The 11,698-nt window shown below is 37.8% G+C and overlaps 1 pseudogene across 1 annotated transcript; it reads right to left on the reverse strand.

Moving 5' to 3' along the window:
* Window positions 1-5,675: 5,675 nt before the first annotated feature.
* Window positions 5,676-6,607, reverse strand: LOC306669807 (protein-L-histidine N-pros-methyltransferase-like; annotated as a pseudogene). Its single transcript has one exon. The product of its transcript is annotated as a protein-L-histidine N-pros-methyltransferase-like (transcript).
* Between the last annotated feature and the right edge of the window lie 5,091 nt (window positions 6,608-11,698).

Raw genomic sequence — 11,698 nt, forward strand, 5'->3', positions numbered from 1 at the left:
AATTTCTCATTCCTTTGGGCTGTACATGGTGTTGAGTCAAACCAGTAGTGTAATCATAAATGAATATAGGGTAATAATGTCTGTCTCATTCTACCATCCTTTCTACACCCACTGCCCCAAACCTCCCCTCACTCCCCTCTACATAATCCAAAGTTTCTTCATTCTTGCCTACCCACTCCCCATTATGGATCAGCATCTGCTTATCAGAGAAAACATTTGGTCTTTGATATTTTGGGATTGGCTTATGTCACCTAGCATGATATTCTCTAGTTCCATCTGTTTACCTGCAAATGCCATGATTTCATTCTTCTTTAAGGCTGAATGAAGTAACATTCCATTCTGTTTACATACCACATTTTCTTTATGTATTCATCTGTTGAAGGGTATTATGTTGGTTCCATAGTTTAGCTATTATGAATTGAGCTGCTATAACCACTGATGTGCCTGTGTCATTGTACTATGCTGATTTTAAGTCCTTTGGGTATAAACTGAGGAGTGGAATAAGTGGGTCAAATGATGGTTCCATTCCAAGTTTTCTTAGGACTCTCCATTCTGCTATCCATAGTGGTCACACCAATTTGCAGTCCCACCAACAGTGTTTGAGTGTACCTTTTTCCCTACATCCTCGCCAACACTTATTATTCCTTGTATTCTTGATAACTGCCATTCTGACTGGAGTGAGATAAAAACTTAGAATAGTTTTGGCTTGCATTCCTCTAATTGCAAGAGATGATGAAAATTTTTTCATGTTTGTTGGTTGATTGTATTTCTTCTGTGAAGTGTCTGTTCAGTTCCTTAACCCATTTTTTGATTGGGTTATTTGTATTTTTGGTGTGAAGATTTTTGAGTTCTTTATACATTCTAGAGATTAGTGCTTTATCTGAGGTGCATATGGTAAAGATTATTCTGTAAGCTGTTTCTTTACATTCCTTTTTTTTTTGATGCAATCACCACTAATTTATTTTTTTTTTTATTTTTTATTTGTAAACAAATGGGATACATGTTGTTTCTCTGTTTGTACATGGCGTAAAGGCATACCATTTGTGTAATCATAAATTTACATAGAGTAATGTTGTTTGATTCATTCTGTTATTTTTTCCCTTCCCCCCATCCCTCCCACCCCTCTTTACCCTCTATACAGTACTTCCTTCCTCCGTACTTGCCCACCTCCCTAACCCTAACTCTAACCCTAACACTAACCCTTCCCTCCCCCCCATTATGTGTCATCCTCCACTTATTAACGATATCATTCGTCCTTTGGCTTTTTGAGATTGGCTTATCTCACTTAGCATGATATTCTCCAATTTCATCCATTTGCCTGCAAATGCCATAATTTTATCATTCTTTATGGCTGAGTAATATTCCATTGTATATATATACCACAGTTTCTAATATCTTTGCCAATCTTTACATTCTTGATTGCTGAGAAGAAGCTTTTTAGTTTGAGTCCATATTGTTTATTGATTCTTAATTTTACTTTTTGCACTTTAGGAGTCTTTTTAAGGAAGTCAGGTCCTGAGCCAACATGATGAGGATTTGGGCCTACTTTTTCTTCTATTAGGTGCCTAAGTCTTTGGTCCACTTTGAGTTGGTTTTTGTGCAGGGTGAGAGATAGGGGTATAATTTCATTTTGTTACATATGGATTTCCAGTTTTTCCAGCACCATTTGTTGAATAGGCTACCTTTGTCTAGTATGAGATAACCATATTTGTATGGGTTTGTCTCTGTGTCTTCTATTTTGTACCATTGGTCTACATGTCTATTTTGGTGCCAACACCATGTCAGTTTTGTTACTATTGCTCTGTAATATAGCTTAAAGTCTTGTAGTGCAATGCCTCCTGCTTCACTCTTCTTGCTACAGATTGCCCACTATTCTGGCTCTCTTATTTCTCCAAATGAATTCCATGATTGTTTTTTCTAGTTCCATAAAGAATGTCACTGAAATTTTAATAGGAATTGCATTGAATCTGTATAACATTTTTGGTAATATGGTCATTTTTGACAATATTAATTCTGCCTATTCAAGAGCATGGGAGATCTTTCTATCTTCTAAGATCTTCTTCAACTTCTATCTTTGATGTTCTGCAGTTTTCATTGCAGAGGTCTTTCACCTCTTTTGTGAGATTGATTCCCACATGTTATTTTTTTTTTTGAGGGTATTATGAATGGGGTAGTTTCCCTAATTACTCTTGCAGAGGATTTGTCACTTAGGTATAGAAATGCATTTGATTTATGGTATTTAATTTATATCCTGCTACTTTGTTGAAATAATTTATGAGTTCTAGAAGTTTTCTGGAGGAACTTTTTGGATATTCTAAATATAGAATCATGTCAACAGCAAATAGTGACAGCTTGAGTTCTTCTTTTCCTATTTGTATCCCTTTAATTTCTTTCATCTGTCTGATAGCTCTGGCTAGAGCTTCAAGGACAATGTTAAATAGAGGTGGCAAAAGAGGGGCATCCCTGTCCTGCTCCAGTTTTTAGAGGAAATGTTTTTAATTTTTCTCCTTTTATGATAATATTTGCCATGGATTTAGCATATATAGCCTTTATGATGTTGAAGTATGTTCCTACAACCCCTAGTTTTTTCTAGTGTTTTGAACATAAATAGGTGCTGTATTTTGTCAAATGCCTTTTCTGTGTCTATTGAGATAATCATGATTCTTGTATTTAAGTCTATTGATGTGATGTACTATATTTCTTGATTTCCAGATGTTGAACCAACCCTGCATCTCTGGGATGAACCCACTTAATAGTGGTGCACTCTTTTTAATATGTTTTTGTATGTGATTTATCAGAATTTTATTGAGAATATTTCCATCTATGTTCATGAGGGAATTGTTCTGAAGTTTTCTTTCCTTGATATGTCTTTGTCTGGTTTTGGTATCAGGGTGATATTAGCCTCATTGAATGAGTTTGGAAGGGTTCCCTCCTTTTCTATTTCATGGAATAATTTGAGACATTTTGGTGTTAATTCTTCTTTGAAGGTATTGTTGAACTTGGTTGAGAATCTATCTGGTCCTGGGCTTTTCTTGGTTGGTAGACTTTTGATGTCATCTTCTATTTCATTACTTAAAATTTGTCTGTTTAAATTGTTTGTCCTCCTACATCAGTTTGGGTAGATGTATGTCTGTAGAAATTTGTTGGTGTCTTTGAGATTTTCTATTTTATTTGAGTTCAAATTTTCAAAATAGTTTCTAATTATCTTCTGTATTTCAGTAGTGTCTGTCATGATAATTCCTTTATCATCACAAATTTTAGTAATTTGAGTTTTCTCTCTCTTCATTAGTGTGGCTAAGGGTTTATGAATTTTATTTAGCTTTTCAAAGAACCAACTTTTTGTTTTGTCAATTTTTTCAATTGTTTCTTCTGCTTCATCAATTTCAGTTCTGATTTTAATTATATCCTCTTTTCTGCTGATTTTGGTGTTGATTTGTTCTTCTTCTTCTATGAGTTTGGGATGAAATGTTAGGTCATCTATTTGTTGACTTTTTATTATTTTAATGTATGAGCTCAATGCAATGAGCTTTCCTATTAGCACTGACTAAGTGTCCCAGAGGTTTTCATATGTTGTATCAGTGTTCTCACTTACCTGTAAGAATTTTTTAAATCTCCTCTGTGATGTCTTCTGCTATCCATTGTTCATTCAATAGCATATTATTTAGTCTCCAGGTGTTGGAGTAGCTTCTAATTTTTATTTTATCATTGATTTCTAGTTTTATTCCATTATGATCTGATAGAATGCAGGATAGTATCTCTATTTTTTTGTATTTACTAAGAGTTGGTTTGTGGCATAACATATTGTGGGAAGCCATCCTTATTTAGCAGAATCAGACTAGGTTGAGCTATGGGACACAGAGGCCTGGCTTCCAGGAACTAACAGTCATTGCCAGGAAGCAGGTGGCGCTGTGTGGGAGTGGTTTTCTATCTCCTTCAGGAGCATTCCTCCTAAGAGAATGGCTCCCCTAACTCCACCCTATCCTGTCCATCACAGAAGCTCCCCCTGGGGGTCCTGGCCCCCTTTATCTATGTATTACAAATAAAAGAGAATTGGGTAATTGTTGTTTTTGTTTTTGTTGTTGTTGTTATTAGAGGTCAGAGCTGGTATGGCCAGAACTCATCATGCCCCCCTCTCTTTTAACAAGAGTATTGGCTCTTGTGTGTTTATTGAGTAGACAAGTTTTTGGATAATTGAGTGATATGCAGCCAACATCCTCCTCCAGCAGTTAACCCTTTTCTCATCCATGCAGGACATGGCAGAGAGCCCCTCCCCCCCCAATATATGGTCTATTTTAGAGAAGGATCCATGCGCTGCTGAGAAGAAAGTGTATTCTCTTGTCAATGGATGAAATATTCTATATGTGTCTGTTAAGTCTAAATTATTGATTATATTATTGAGCTCTATGGTTTCTTTTTCAGTTTTTGTTTGGAAGATCTATTCAGTGGTGAGAGAGGTGTGTTAAAGTCATCCAGAATTATTATGTTGTTGTCTATTTAATTCTTGAAATTGAGAAGTGTTTGTTTGATGTATGTAGATGCTCTATTGTTTGGGACATATATATTTATGATTGTTATGTCTTGTTGGCGTATGATTCCCTTACACAGTATGAAATATACTTCTTTATCCTTTCTGACTAACTTTGGTTTGAAGTCCACTTTGTCTGATATGAGGATGGAAATCCCTGCTTGTTCATACAGTCCCTGTGAGTGATATATTTCTTCCAAACCTTTCACTTTCAGTCTGTGGATGTTTTTTCTTAGGAGATGAGTCTCTTGAAAACAGCATATTTTTGGGTCTTTTTTTTTTTTTTTTTTTTAACCCAATGTACCACTCTATGTCTTTTGATTGATGAATTTAGGCCATTAACATTCAGGGTTATTATTGGTATGTGATTTGTATTCCTGGTCATTTTGGTTTATTTTTGGATTTTAACTTGACTTAGTTTCTCCTTTGATTGAACTTTCCTTTATTGTGGTTCTTCTCTTTGCTGGTTTCTACTTTTTTTCCCACTTCATCTTCATGAAATATTTTGCTGAAGATGTTATGTAGTGCAGGCTTTCTAGTTGTGAATTCTTTTAACTTTTGTTTTTCATGGAAGGCTTTTATTCATCCTCAATATGAATATTAAGCTTTTGCTGGATATAAAATTCTCAGTTGGTATCCATTTTCTTTTTTTCTTTTTTTTATCTCCAAAAAAAGTGTGTTAGCATGATTAAAAACATTATCTTGAATAACAGAGTTTCTAAGCATGAAAGAATATCAGTGGTTATACCTTATAACCAATATTTGGTATTGAATGGACAGCTTTATTGCTACTCTTCATTTTATTAAGAGCAATCTGTTTATTGGCTTCATGAAGTCATGACTATTGCTTTGTCCGGGAATGAGTCCCAACTGCAATTAAGTATAAAAAAACTTCCATCATATCTGGAGTGCAACCTGCATTGAAGAATGGCTCTGAGTAAAGATTTGATAAAAATTCAGAGCTGGGTTTTTGTTTTTAAAAAGCATTCCTTTTACACACTACAAAGAAATAATTAGTATTTTGACTTTTTAAATTCTTACAGGATATTCAGAATAGCAGTACCCAAAGGTCCTCCCATCACATAATTGTGGACTCTCTTCAGGAGGGTAGATCCTAGGGTGGACTCTGAAGACTTTGGCCTCCAAAAGTCTATGTTGGTTTGAGAACAAAGACAGAATCACCCAGAACTTAGTAGTCATTATACATGTCACCTTTGCACAGATATGGTAGTCTGGTGAAAGCATCAATGACCTAACCAACTTTTCTGAACACCTCAGGCAGGCTTTCACTTGTTCTTCCCAATTCTGTCCCTTAATTTCCAATATTTCTGATGATTTCTCCCACTTTTCACCTGTTTTCCACATAGGAATGAAAGGGCAGGACCAGGGTAAGGATGACTCTGTCTCTAGGTGACTCCAAAACACTTCTGATTTTTTTTTTAACAAAGTCAGTGGCTGATTATAGCTGTCCAAAAATTTCAAGCAGCTGATGACATCATACTGGAATACTGTTCTGCCATTCATTGATTCCAAGCACTCATTCTTTCTTCTTCTGAAGCCACCATATCACAATTTCAGAGAGTTCAGTGGCATAGAAGTCTTCAAAATGAGGGCTCATTTTTGTGATTTTCCATCTCCATCACCTAAATCAAGAAGTCTGTGGGTTTTCCAGTCTGGATTAATTTTAAACTGTCTCTGAAACAGATCTGGTGAGAATACAATCATTGACCCTCTTCTTAGCAACCCATTGATAGATGTTCTAGACATAAACAGGCTAAAAACAGATGACACAAAAGAATGAAATAATTGGATAAATAGCCAGCTCAATTTATCAATGCTGTTGTTTAAGATCTGTGTTCCTTGATCAAGGTAACTGAACAAGACAGCCTGGAGTAATACACTATTTCTATTGCACACATGTCACTGGTCCTCTCTGCAGCCTGCAGCTGCCACTGACTCACCCAGGCCACTCGTCATGTTCACATACAGGGAACAGGTGAGAAGTCTCCATGGTGGCCACATCCTCCATGCCAGCCACATGGATGCCAGACTCAGGCACAGCCAGCCCACCAGCAGTCTCATCAGGGGCTACGACCACTCAGTCAGATCACCACTGGCACCAGGGCAAGGAGGAGAAGAAGGTTCCGCCACTTCCAGCTACTGCTGCTGCCACCTGGGCTGGAGCCATCATGCTTAATTCACCCATTCAGCCCCTTCAGGGCCAAGACATGGGGAGGAGAGGCTGGAAGTCAACCTCCAGCTTCCCTTTTGTCGATGGAACGTCAATGCCCTACATCCATTTTCTTTCAGAGCTTGATATATGTTATTCCAGGACCTCCTGGTGTTGAGGTCCTGGATTAAGAAATCAGCTGAAATCTGAATTGGTTTCCCCATATGTGTAATTTGATTTTTTTTCTGTCTCAGTATTTAAAATTCTATCCTTATTCTGTATATTCATCATTCTCATTATAATGTGCCTCGATGTAGTTCTGCTGTAGTTTTGTACATTTGGGATCCTGTAAGCCTCTTGTAGTTAATATTCCATTTCATTCTTTAGATTTGGAAAGTTTTCTGATATTATGTCATTGAAAAGATTGGGCATTTTTTTGGTTTGTTTTTCCATACCTTCATCTATTTTGATAAACCTTAGATTTGGTCTTTTCATGTTATCCTATAGTTCTTGGAAGTTTTATTCATGGTTTCTTACTATCTTCTCTGTGCATCAACTTTATTTTCAAGAGTGTATATTTTGTCTTCATTGTCTGAGGTTTTATCTTCCAAGTGATCTAGTCTGTTGGTGATACTTTACATTGAATTTTTAATTTGGTTCATTGTTTTCTTCATTTAGAGCATTTCCATTTGATTCCTTTTAATAATCTCTGCCTCTTTATTGAAGTGATCTTTCACTTCCTGTATTTTCTCTCCAATACTATTCTTTATTTTGAATATCAGTCTAACTATGTATTTCCCAAACTCCTTCTCTGACATTTCTTCTGTTGTCTATGGATTCTATTGTTGGAACATCTTGGTTTGTTTGAGGTGTTGTGTTCCCTTGTTTTTCCATGTTGTTTGTGTGTCTTCTCATCTACTGATATGGAGCCATGCCCTGAGATGGCTGCAGTGGCAGTGGCAGACCGCCGGTCCTGGCTGAAGTCCCAAGATGGGCAGCCATGTGTAACCAAATTTGTGTGTACTGTGACAATGGACTTCAGGCAACAGAGGGCAGCAGGTGATCTGCTGATGGTCTGTGGGTGGTCTTTTGGCTAATGGTGGAAGATGGACAGGTGGACATCTGGTGGTGGGTGATGGGTAGGTCAAAAGCAGGCAATGGGTGAGCAAGAGGCAGGCAAACAGACAAATAGCAGATGATAGGGGGTGGTCAGTGAGCCATCTGCACTCAAAAGGCTGGCAATATACTGGTAGACAGAAAGTGATCACAGCAAGTGGACAAATGAGGGGTAAACAGCAGGGGAGTAGTGGGCAGCAATGACCACCTCACAGAGAAACAGTATTTCCTCTGCTTGAATCCCAAGTTACAGAGCGACAAGGAATGCAGCTTCCTTCTAGTCTGCCATCTTGGATGCTCTCCTAAACTGGCATTACTTTTTTCTTTTTTCCTTCAGTCTCAGATCGGTCTCCTGCTGAGTCTGCCATTTACGTTCCAATGCAAGCCTCAGTGATCCCCAACTGGCAGGAACTGAGAGAAACTGCTTTTTCCCTTTACTTTTGAGGATGAGGCTGCTATGTCAAGCTCCTTACTGAGACATTCCAGTGGCTGTTGGACTGGTCAGGGTTAAGGGAGAACATTTACCAGCTAGTTGTTCCCTTAAACTTTTTTCAGAAGGGAAACATTTGCCTACTGCTTGGCCATTCACTATCCCTATAACTTGGGATGTATTATCTGCTCCTCAGATGTATTATCTGGGGTGACTGGGGAAGTGGAATTTGGGTCCTCTTGTTCCAGCAACACAGTTTATGAGACTTGGGAAGCTGGCTACACTAAGGGGAGGAGTGTTTTTTCCTGGTGACAGTCTTCCTTACACTGTCACCACTGCCCAATTTGGGACATGCCTTGGTGGGGGGCCTTGGGTTACAACAAGCTTTTCCCCAATGTCCAGCCCACTCACATTGGAAACAGGGCCAGGAGGTATATTAGAGAGTCTGGTGGAGTCATGGGCAATAGTGGCTTTTTTTAGGACTGTGGATGGCTGAGGCTAAGAGCTGATGTTTAGTTTTTTTTTTTTTTTTAATTTATTTTTATTGTAAACAAATGGGATACATGTTGTCTCTGTTTGTACATGGAGTAATGGCATACCATTTGTGTAATCATACATTTACACAGGGTAATGGTGTTTGATTCATTCTGTTATTTTTTCCTTCCCCCCACCCCTCCCACCTCTCTTTTCCCTCTATACAGTCCCTCCTTCCTCCATTATTGCCCCAATATATGTCATCATCTGCTTATCAGTGAAATCATTCATCCTTTGGGTTTTTGAGACTGGCTTATCTCACTTAGCATGATATTCTCCAATTTCATCCATTTGCCTGCAAATCCCATAATTTTATTATTCTTTGTAGCTGAGTAATATTCCATTGTATATATATGCCACAGTTTCTCTATCCATTCATCAATTGAAGGACATCTAGGTTGGTTCCACAGACTGGCTATTGTGAATTGAGCAGCTATGAACATTGATGTGGCTTTATCTCTGTAGTACACTGATTTTAAGTCCTCTGGGTATAGGCCAAGGAGTGGGATAGCTGGGTCAAATGGTAGGTCCATTCCAAGTTTTCTAAGGAATCTCCATACTGCTTTCCAGAGTGGCTGCACTAATTTGCAGCCCCACCAGCAATGTATGAGTGTACCTTTTTCCCCACATCCTCTCCAACACCTATTGTTGCTAGTATTCTTGATAATCACCACTCTAATTGGGGTGAAATGGAATCTTAGTGTAGTTTTGAGTTTCATTTCTCTTATTACTAGAGATGTTGAACACTTTTTCATATATCTGTTGATTGCTTGTAGATCTTCTTCTGTGAAGTGTCTGTTCATTCCTTAGCCCATTTGTTGATTGGATTATTTGTATTCTTGGAGTAGAGTTTTTTGAGTTCTTTATAGATTCTGGAAATTAGTGCTCTATCTGAAGTATGAGTGGCAAAGATTTTTTACCACTCTGTAGGTTCTCTTTTCACATTGCTGATAGTTTCCTTTGCTGAGAGAAAGCTTTTTAGTTTGAATCTATCCCTGTTATTGATTCTTGCTTTTATTTCTTGTGCTATGGGATGATGTTTGGTTTTAAGATGGCTTTCTTTCTCCTGTTTAGCCTCATCTTTCCTATTGTTAAAGGTCTTGAAAGCAATATCTAGAATCTGCTTCTGGGAAGGCTAGGTGTCCCTCTCTAACTGTGTTAAGTTTTTTATGAGCATCAGGAGCAGACTCACTGATAAATTGGACAGAGAGAAAGTTGGTACCAACAGGAGTGTGAAGGTTTAAGATGATATGTTTGGTAAATGAGTGAAGGAAAAAGAAAGCCTGGAGGTAGGAAATCTCAGACAACTTGCCATACTGCAATAAGTAAGGTTTTAAATTTTGGAGAATTTCTTCATCAGATGTCCCACACTTGAACCATTGGTGCAGATTATCTAATTTGTATTGTGCATAAATTTGAGTGCTGAGCTTAATGAAGCATTTGATTTTGAGGTCAGTTTGGGAGTAACTTGTCTTAAAATTACTAATGAGACAACCCAAAAGGGAGTCCCATGGAATTGACTGACTGATTTGCATGTTGGAGAGGTGTGACCAGGGTGTTGGATTGAGTGGGCAGCAGGCAATCCACTGACAGTCTGCAGGTGGTCTACAGGCTAAAGGCAGATGATCAGCAGGTGGATGTTGGGCAGTGGGCGATGGGTAGGTGAAAGGCAGGCAGGCAAGAGGTTCCTCTAAGTATCTTATCAGGTAATTCGGGCATGATAACAGCAAGCTAAAACATGTTGATTCAACAAACTACTTGTGTTTGTGGACACCTAATGTTTTGAAGTCTCCAATGAAAGCTGTGTTAGATCTGGATAGTAGGATTAAACTTGTTCAATAATCTGGATAAAATCATAAATGCATACGTTAGCATCAGTGGGAAACACAGTGACTGGGTTTAAGTCTATCCTAATTTCAGGATGATATTAGAATTGCTTAGTGATGGGCTGGGGAGATAGCTCAGTTGGTAAAGTGCTTGTCTTACAAGCATAGGGCCCTGGGTTTGATCCCAAGCACTGCAAAAAAAAAAAAAAAAAATTGCTTAATGATGTAGTTTTAAAAATGCCTGTCTCCCCACGTAAGTCAACATCCCCCTTTTGTTCTTGCAAGGGGAGTATGTACAGTGATAAGCTGGCTGGAGTGTAACTTCTCTGCTTCTTGCAGCAAATCCCAGGGAGTGCTACCACATTCTGTCATATGGGTATCCTTAGTGATGATATCCAGTTGTTTTGAAAAATAGGCAACAGTCTTCTCCTATCCCCTAAATTTCTTATTTAGAAATGACTGTGATGTTGTCTCAATATTCAACATAACAGAACTTAAAGATTTTAAGCTATGGGAGGAATACATTTGTAAACATTCATCTCATTTCTATTCATCTACTCTAACTTTGACAGTTATACCTGCATTACTGAGATATCAGACAAACATTTAAAGTTATTTGTTTGTCAAAGAAATCCCCTATAAGTTAACATGCTGTACATGATGGACATGAACCCAGGAGTGATAAAGAAATATGAATTCACCAGTTTATTAAAGGACAGTTCAATTCAAATTATATTTATGACAAAATGGAAGAAGCTAAGGTAACCTCTTTACACTACTAAACTTTAAAATATTCCTTTCTAGAAAGTTTGTGGGCCACATATTTTTAGGTAAAACAGATTTGTAGCAGCCTGATTTCTTGAAAAGATTGTGGACTTTTCTCCCCCTCCTCCTCCTTCCTCCTCCTCATCCCCACTTCCTCCTTCTCCTCTTCCTTTATTTCTTCTTCCTCCTTCTTTTTTTTCCCTACTTCTCAAATGAATTTACAAGTTAACTCCTAGATGATTGCATTCCACATAGAGCTGTGTAATAAACCTGCAAGTGACCTTGAATAACAGTTATCCTCAATATAAAAAAGAAATTCAGTAGAAGAAAAA

This window comes from Sciurus vulgaris (genome assembly GCF_902686455.1).
Source record: "Sciurus vulgaris genome assembly, chromosome: 9".
NCBI classification, from domain to species: Eukaryota; Metazoa; Chordata; class Mammalia; order Rodentia; family Sciuridae; genus Sciurus; species Sciurus vulgaris.